Raw genomic sequence first — 9131 nt, 5'->3', positions numbered from 1 at the left:
CCCCCCCCCCCCGCCCCCAACCGTGGCCAGTCCAGGGCCACCCTCACTGGGGCATTACTGAAAATGACCAAAGCAAGGGCCTTCCGGGTGGAGGTGGGGAGTGTTTCTTACTGTTTCTTTTACCTCTTGAAGAGTTCCAGGATCTTAGCTTGTTTGGGGCTCACAACTACTTTCAGGCGGAGTGCCTAACTGGTTTCACAAACACGGAAAAAGTGAGGTCCTGGAGTCTTGGAATTGACCCAAGGCTGATCAATGAGCCAGGAGCATGAGGTCCAAGCCCCTCGCTCAGTATAGTTTGACCCTCTCCTGAGAGCTAAGGAAGGCATGAGAAACAGAGACAGAGAGAATGGCTTATATACTGGGTACTCCAAGACGAAGAAAAAAAAATGGACAGGGTTCTCTGAGCATTAAAACGTAGATTGTGTTCATTGCTGAGTTCATGCTACTGAACTACTAGGAACCCAGATGGTTGGGCTACTTGCTAATTAACAAATAACTATGCAGCCCCCACTGATACACAGAGCCTGGTGAGTGAATCTACCCTCCGACTCAGACTCCTGAGTGGGGCTGGGGCTGGGGGCCAGTGGAGGGGACAGCCAACAGCAAGAAACAATAATACAGATGGAAGTGACTTCCAGAAGGGAGATAATCCACTGGAAGAAGGAGCTGGGGTTGGGAAGGGGTCCGCAGAGATCTCTGGTAGGGGCTGACCTTGGAGCTGGACCGGAAGGATGAGGGGAGCCACGACTGAACAAGCAACTTGGGCAGGGCCAGAGGGCTCAGGCCCTGGGGGCTTCTGGGTGCTGCCCTCTTCAGGTGCCAGGGCCCCATCGGGGACCCAATGTCAAGGCCAGATGAGCTGACCAGACAGTGGGGAAGTTTAACCAGAGGATACACTGGAATATCACATCAAGGTAGGAAGCTCTAGATTGCTTTTTCTTTCTTGTTCTGTTTGCCAAGTTTCTCACCATGAGCACATATTTTTTAATAATCAGGCAGAAAACCAACAATTTCTTTTTTAACCTCTCAAGACCCTTTCCAAGAGTCCCCAGCCTGTCCCAGCTTTCCATACCTGCAGATCTGGAAGCCCAGTGGAGGCCCATGGGGGCGACATGTGCCTGGGACCTGCCGCCTTCCTGACCCGGTCTGAAAGCCTGTGTTCATTTCACACTCCAGGGAGCAAAGTCTGCTTCTGGGTCCTACGGAGCTGGGTGCTAGCAGCCAGGCATCACTTAATTTGGCCCCATCTGCTAGCCATCCCCCATTTATACACTTCAATTTATTTTCCATAATTGCTACAGAGGGGGAAGTTAGGCTGAAAATCGTTGTCTTTACAAAGCAAAGAGCCCGGAGAATCAGCTTTCCTCTCCATCCAGAGGTGGGTCTCGGAGAACAGAAGGCTTTAAACAACGAGGTGGGGATGTTAGCTGCAGGGATGGGCCATTTTTCACGATGGGAAGATGTGACTGGAAGGCCACGTTGTTGAGGAACGCTGTGTAGGCAGTAACAACTCCCTGGCAGGGAGCGGCCATGATCGCCATTGATTGAGCACCAACTGTGTACTAGACGTCAGTGCACAGAAATTCCTTGTATCAAGGTGCAGAGAACTTGGAGTGGTTTTCAAGATGGAGTAGGAACCGGAGCCAGCACTAAGCACAAGGCTGGCCCCGACAGGTACTTAATATTCACTGAGCTCGTGTGTCAATATCCCCCCTCTTTCCTTCATTCTCTCTGGACCCTGGCCCCTTCCCTGATTGGTCCCTGTGTTGCCTCCTGGCCCATCGCTCCTGGTTTTATACTTTTCTACCCAGGATGTGAAATTGCAGGCTCTGGCCGCACCCCAGTCACCCAGTCGCCGGCAGGCGTTTGCTCAATGCAGTGCCCTCCGCCCCCGGTCCTGTACTTCCGCTTTACCTAGCTAACTCATGCTCATCTCAAGAGAACCTCCTCCAAACCCCCTAAGCCCTGCTGAGTGCCCATCTTCTCCAGTTCCCATAATATTCAGTACCATCCCATAATATCCTGTGAACCCCTATCTGAAGATGCTACTCCGTGCCTACATTTACTTGATGGTTTCCCCGCATAAGCTATGGACTTGAGAACCAGGGCTGGGTTAATTTCTCTAGCTGAGCACCTAGCACACTGCCTGGCACAGAATGCGGTGTCGTGTTGAGTGGGTGGTGGATGGATGAATGAGTGATTCTGTACAGGCCTGAGCTCACTAAAGCAAGGAACGCATGGTGAAAGGTTGATTCCCACGTCCTGGGCTCAAGTAAACTCCTGGAGAGGCAGTAAAAATTATTTGCATGCTGGCCATGGGCAAAGCACACATTCTGGGCCCCCTGCAAGTACCACACTGTACCTCCCTTGGGTGTGTGCAACTTCCTGCATCTGGAAGACCAGCTGGGAGAGAAGGTCGTGTGACATCCCTGGGCACATCCCTGGGCATTGACGTTATTTGCCTCTTACCTGAATTTACGGTTCTATTTTTCTTTTGCATTTTTATTTTTGGGAAGGAAAAGTACTCTGCCTGAAGGCCTGGCTTCCTGGGAGTTTCCAGTAACTGATTTTCTAGAAATTGCCCAATTCTGCTAGAGTCTTTGCCATTGTTTAAAACTGACTTCTGCCAGGGGAAAGGACGTGGGGTCAGAGAATCTCAAAGAATCCCTGGATAGGACCTCAGAGATCAAGTCCAACCTCCCTCCCTCTGTAAGGATTTCTCAAACCATTTGGCCCAGTGATCTTTCTGCTTCTGTTTATGGGGATGAGTGACTTCAGGCAGACAGTCTGGACAGAGGGTTTGCACGTCCACATCTCATACCCCCTTTGGGAAGGAATACGAACGAACAGCAAAGATGATCCCAGTGTCCCTCGCACCCCTGGCCACTGGCAGGAGAGGAGTGTGATGTGGACTCCAGCCAGTGGGAAGCTACTTTCTCTGGTCATGGCCATGACCCCTTACATGTGCACAGCCCTGTAGGTTTGGATGGCCCCTCTTTGGCCAGTGCTCACCGAGTCTTCCCAATGACCTCATGAGGCCAGCAAAGCAGCGTCATTTTTAGGTGGTTCTTTAAGTGGCCCAGACACCTTCCCAAGGTCGCAGAGTCAGACAAAAGCAGACTTTGAGCTGTACTTTTCACGGCCTGCCCACATCATTTAAATACAGCTGGACCCAGGCTGTGCACCAGACTAACACTTAGCAATTTGGCATTAGTCATATCTACTTATGTATTGTTGTGTTTACATGACATTTTCAGAAAGATTTAGCTCATCGTATCAATACCGTTGAAAATTTCAAGTTAAGTTCAGGTAAGAGGCTACAGGGGATCCTAAATAGATTAACCGATAGTGATTCTCCAAAAAGACCGAGAATACTTCCTGGGCAGAGGGTCTGCATTATGATGTCACAAGGCTTCCCTGTAGCATGAAGACACCCCACCCCCACCCCCACCCCGCCAGCCACGTTGATTCATTGAACAAACCTTGGTTGAATGACCATCTATGGCCTGGCCATGCCCTAGAACCAGACAATGAACAAGACCCAGAATCTGCCCGTGAGGACAGGTCGCTGCTCATGGGTTTGGATTTTGTCGTAAGGGCAGAGAGGAGCCTTCGGAGGACGAAACTGGGTCACATTGTCCCTGTAGTTGTGGTGTAGACAACGAGTCAGACGTGTAGGCTAGGAGCTCGGGACACTGTTGGTCTCAGTGACACAGGTGTGAGATGGTGGCGGCCCACATCAGTGAGGCTGTAAAAGCAGATTCTCCAGCTGTTCAAGACGGTGGCGTTGACAGTACCTGTGGCTGGCAGAGAAATACCGCGGCTTCTGCTTCTAGTATTTGTGCGTGTCTGTTATACCCACATTGTGCAAATTCCTCAGGAAGGCCTTAGAAGCGGGGCCGCCCGGTTCATCTTTGTATTTATTACCAGAGCCCGGCGCTGCGCTGCACAGTGCCCTGTGGTGAGTGTGACTCAACACGTTATATTTCAATGTCACCAACCAGTGATGCTTAAAACTATTTGAGCCCCGGGCTCCCTGGAAGAGTCAGGGTCTCCTCCCTGCCTTAGGAATGCCAACCTTCTGGCAATATTTTCCTGCAAACTAGTCCCCATTGCTTGCTCCCTGCATCCAGGAATCCTGCAGGACATGATGGGAAGGCCGGTGGCAGAGAGAGATGCTGAGAAACAGAATGGATCAGGCACAGGCAGAAAGGAGGGAAGATGTGTGGTGTGCTGGACAGGGGGCCGGCGGTCACAGTCTGAGCTGTGTGACCTCAGGCGAGTTCTTGACCTCTCTGGGCCTCTGTGCTTTTATCTGTAAGATGGGGCCCAGCGTCCCTGCCTGGCAGGTGGCTGTGAGATCAAAGACATGCATATAGAGAAGAGAAGCTTCAGTAAGTCTCTTCAGGAAGATTCAGATCATTTCTATGGCATAAAATGAACCACACTCAGAAGAAAAATTGCCCCTCAACTTGGAGATTACCTAAACTGTAAAATATTAATGGGTTCTCTGAGATTTTATTAATTTTTTTGGTATGTGTAGGTGTTGATGGGTAGTTAAAAAAAAAAACTGCTTCCCTAAGTAGACAGCACCGGATGTCCCAATTTCCACAAATAAAACCCTTCATTTCTTCCAGGTTTGAATAGTCAAAGGCTGCTTCCCAAGAGACGGTGCTGCTAATTTTTTTTTTGCAGGCATTAGAACACTATTTAAAAAGAATATATTTTCCAGCAAAGCAAGTGATGAACACTTTTCCCCCCACCCCCACCAGCGATGGGGGAGATGTTGGCCATATAAAGAGGTGCGGAGAGACAGGATGCCGTGGGCAGAGCGAAAACACCCTATTGTTGCTTGCAACACCATTGCCGAAAAGATATATAATTTTTTAACATGTTGGAATCTAAAGCACACTTTGTTGATGATAATCCCAAGAAGGGTAATTTGAAAAGCCAAACCTTGGTGCAAATAAAATCCCTGGGCCAGCCTCTCGAGCTGACCTCCCCAGCATAGGCAAGCCCAACTCAACAAAGTGACTGTGAATTTCTTGTCTGCTGGGCAGCTGACAGCTGCTAAGAGCTAGCTCTTTGCCAAGCCTTGTGTCCGGTGCTTCGCGTTATCTCATTTAATCCTGTCAACAACACTTTGAAGGATGTACTATTCCCATCTTGATTTTACTGATGGAAACTGAGGACAAAAAGAAGTTCAGTAGCGTCCTCAAGGTCACACAGGTCATAGGGTAACAGAGGAGAGACTTGACCTCAAATATTATGCAGAAACCAAGTCCGATCTTTCTGCTCCATATCCTTTTGGAGCTAGCCCAGTTAACTAAGTGGAACCATTCACGTTAGAGAGTCCCTGGGAAATAAATCCAGCCAATTGTTCGTCTTATGGACTCATGAAGACCAGAAGCACGTTTTCCCTAGTAGGTCAGGAACAAAAAATATGCTCTCCATTGCCCTCTGTGGGGACATTTCTTAGGTTTATGTGAAATGTTGGCAGGCAGTTCCACTGCTGACCCCTGTGCATCTCAAATGGCAACTTATCTTTGTAAAGAACCCTCAGCGTGGCGCTGCTGGAAAAGTATTTCGTGCTGTGCAAATGGATTTTAACATGCAGATTCCAAAGGAGAAAGAACAAAAGTCTGTATGCAAGCCAGCAAGAAGTCCTGTCACGTTGATGTGATCTCCCCAAATCCATCCTTGGCAGCTAGCGTCGAATGTTACCCTTATGTCCACAGCCTTCTGCAGGATCTCCCTTCTCCCCTAAAGCACCCCGAGCCCCATTCAACCCACCTGTTCCCTTCAGTTACTCAAAAGAATTGCTCTAATAGGATTGCTAGACTTTACTGAACACGAACGCATACGTATTCTTCAAAGTGTGTGTTCAAAATTATTCATAGCGTCTTTACTCTTAGTAGCCAAAATAACCCAAATGCTGACCAGGAGGGGAGTGGATAAATCATGGAATTCATCAACAAAGATGAGAGAATGACATGGATGCATCTCAAACATCGTGATGTGGAGTAGGAGGTGCCAGGCACAGAAGGCACACTACAGGATTCCACCGGTAAAAACACAGGGGTGCCCGGGTGGCTCAGTGGGTTAAGCGTCCGACTTTGGCTCAGGTCATGATCTCAAAGGCCCTGAGTGTGAGCCTCACATTGGGCTCTGTGCTGACAGAGCCTGAGCCTGCTTCAGATTCTGTGCCTCCTTCTCTCTCTCTTTCTGCCCCTCGCCCACTCATGCTCTGTCTCTACCTTAAATATAAATAAAACATTAAAAAATTTTTTTAAGTTACAAAACCAGTAAGAAGATCAAAACCACTTCCCTCTGTGTTGATAGAAGTCAGGGTAGTGGTCAGTCTGGGAGGAAGGTGGTGCTGGAAAAGGGCATAAGGAGGTCCTCTGGGGTGCAAGCATGTTTTTGTTTCTCGTATGGGTCTGGCTACGGTGTATTTATTCATTACATGACAGTTCACCAATTTGTGCATTTTCCTGTGTCTGTTCAACAAAGTATTTAAAAAGACCCGTGCAGCTCTTCCTCTTGCCAAACGGCACATGCTCTTTGGCTCCACCTGGAATTCTCTACCCTCTCTTTGCCTTCCCTTGGTGAATTCCTGCCTGTTGTTCAGAAGTAGCTCAGATCTTCCTTCACTGGGGAATCCTTTCCCGGTTGTATGAGTCAGCCTGAGACTGCTCGGCTGCATAACAAACCACTTGAAAAATTAGTGACTTCTAGCCATAATATGTATTAATGGATATTATTAACATATATAATATATATTATAGATAGTAATATAATTAATAATAATATAACAATCTATTGATATTATGTAAGACATACTAGGTAGGATCATGCATTAATTGGTACCTCATGAATATTAAACTTGTACAGTGTATCTATTAATATTACATAAGACGTACTGTGTATAATGGTGCATTAATCGATTTCATGGATAGTTCTCACACGGACCTCAACTGTCCAAAAGAGCCTAATCACCTGGCCTCCAGAAACCAGCGATCTTGGCTGAGCGTGTATCTCTTCTCGCTCCGGACCCATTTCCACACAGGGGTTTCTTTACTGGAACTGTACCTGGCATCTGGTTCTTACTTCAGGGCCGTTTTAACTCTTTACTGCAATCCCACAATGACCTCAAATAGGGTGTCTCAATGGACTAATGACTAATCAGCCCATGATTGCACATAACTGTGATGTTAATTAGCTCGTGACTCTGTGATTGCTGGGGGGGGGGGGCTTGTGCAGCGCTTGCTAGTGTATGGGCACCTTGGCTGGGCGGGCTTGCTCTAGGATGGGCGTCTGGCACACTGTTGGTGGGGGCACCTCAATCCCCCTCAGTGTGGCCTCCTGGCAGGCTGGTTGGGTTTGTCACATCATGGTCTCAGGATTCCAAGGGCCACTAAAGAGGGCTCTTCTTAAGCCTCTGCTGTGTCCACATTTGCTACTGTCCATCGGCCAAAGCAAATACAGAGCCAAGCTCAGATTCAAGAGCAAAAGGAATAAACTCCACCCCTGGATAGGAGGTATTACTGTGGGTACATCTTCCGAACAGTTCAGCGGCGCTGCCTTCCTCCAGCCTCCCAAAGAACAACCTCCTTGTTCCCCCTGAAACCTCCCACCCCTGTAACTGACCATCTGTAGAGTGGGCTCTTCATTATGTTTCTCCCTCGCTTCCCTGTGACTCACCTGCAGCTCATGCCCAGATCAGTAGCTGGAACATGATGGGTACTACGAAATATTTGATGAAGAAAGTCAAAAGAAGAGGAGAAAAGAAGAAAAGGAGGGAGGTAGGAAAAAGAAGGAAAGAAGATGCCTAGGAAAATGGAGGTACTTCTTCGGCAGGTGACAGAATGGACCATCTTTGGGAGGCAAGGCACCCACACTCCCTCCCAAATTCGCTATTCTCACTTTGGCTTTTGCATCCTGGCTGTTCCTCCCACTGGGATGCTCCCCCCTCGTCTTTCTTCTGCTTGCTCAGCCCTTGGATCCTTCAGTGGCAACCCGAAGTCCTCCCATCCCACTCCAGCAAACGTCCCCTCCGCCCTGGCTATCTGCATGGACATCTGCATGGCCCAAGGGGTCCCCTGCATTCATGGCCCACAGTGTCAGGAACACACGCTCCTCACAATTTCCAGCTGAACACCCCACCAGCCGCATTTGAAATCTACGACGGGTATACCCAATGTTTCCAATAAAGGGATGAGAACTTTGTCTTGATGCGAGTGGCTTTTTGGGGGGTGGGGGGGTAATGGGAGCTGAAAGATGTCTTCGAGCAAGGGGCTTGGGGCGTTAGCAGTTTGCCTCATGGATGCTGGAGCCAGAGGGTCTGGGCTTCTGACTCTGGGTAACAGCAGATGGAGGGCAGCCAGGGAGACGAGGAAGAACTCGCCTTCACCTGGCTAGCACAGGGCTGTTCTGGAATGATCCGGCCCTGGGGCAGACCAGCAGCTGCCAGAGCAGTGCTCCTGTGGGCAGTGCATGGCCACATTCTCCAAGGAATGTCAGGGCAAGCCCCGCCCACTTGCCCAGAGAAGAGATGAGCCCGATTCTCGAGGAGCAAAGGGACTTCCTAGGCTAGCTGGCAAATTAGGGCAGCCTGGGGCTCCCAAATGATGCCAGTGTCCTTTCTGTCAGATCCTGTCCCTCTTTATAGCCTTCCCAGTACCCCCTTCCCACCTCCACGCCCAGCTTTCCAGTCCTGTCTGCGACCAATCTGAGCGCATGAGACTCGTTACTGAGAAGTCCGGTTCCTGATGCCTGAGAGGGCAGGGTGGTGGCCGGGGAGCAGGCTGACAAAGCCTGGGGTGCAGCCCATAATAAGCCTTTGTCACACACCTGTCAGCATCTTTAGAACTGCGTTTCAGTAGAAACTGCCGGGTGAGTGTGGGTGCATTAGGTAACTTTAACCTGCACCCTGGGGGCTGGTGTTTGAAGTAACACCATCACGAATTCCCCTGCACCCTACAGTGAGCTTCAAATACGGCTTTGCTGAATTGGCACCAAAAGGCTGGGCTAATCCGCACAGGAGATGCTGCACGCTTTCTCATTGGTAAGATGAGGTGTGTCCAAGAAACGTGTCTGCGACCAAGGCCACATGGACCTTCCTCTCTCCA

At 49.4% G+C, this 9131-nt stretch overlaps 1 long non-coding RNA gene across 2 annotated transcripts; it reads left to right on the top strand.

Moving 5' to 3' along the window:
- Positions 1–26: 26 nt before the first annotated feature.
- LOC115301713 lies at positions 27–8229 on the top strand. 2 transcript variants are annotated; one of them, XR_003913258.1, is made up of 3 exons: positions 27–914; positions 5916–6067; positions 7711–8229. It is a non-coding gene; the product is annotated as an uncharacterized LOC115301713 (long non-coding RNA). The 2 variants fall into 2 exon arrangements; XR_003913257.1 differs by lacking the exon at positions 27–914 and adding an exon at positions 3453–3961.
- The last annotated feature ends 902 nt before the right edge of the window (positions 8230–9131 follow it).

The sequence above is a fragment of the Suricata suricatta genome, chromosome 9 (genome assembly GCF_006229205.1).
Source record: "Suricata suricatta isolate VVHF042 chromosome 9, meerkat_22Aug2017_6uvM2_HiC, whole genome shotgun sequence".
Taxonomy (NCBI): Eukaryota; Metazoa; Chordata; class Mammalia; order Carnivora; family Herpestidae; genus Suricata; species Suricata suricatta.
The sequence above is the reverse complement of the archived record's forward strand: the minus strand, read 5'-3'. Positions and strand labels throughout refer to the sequence as shown.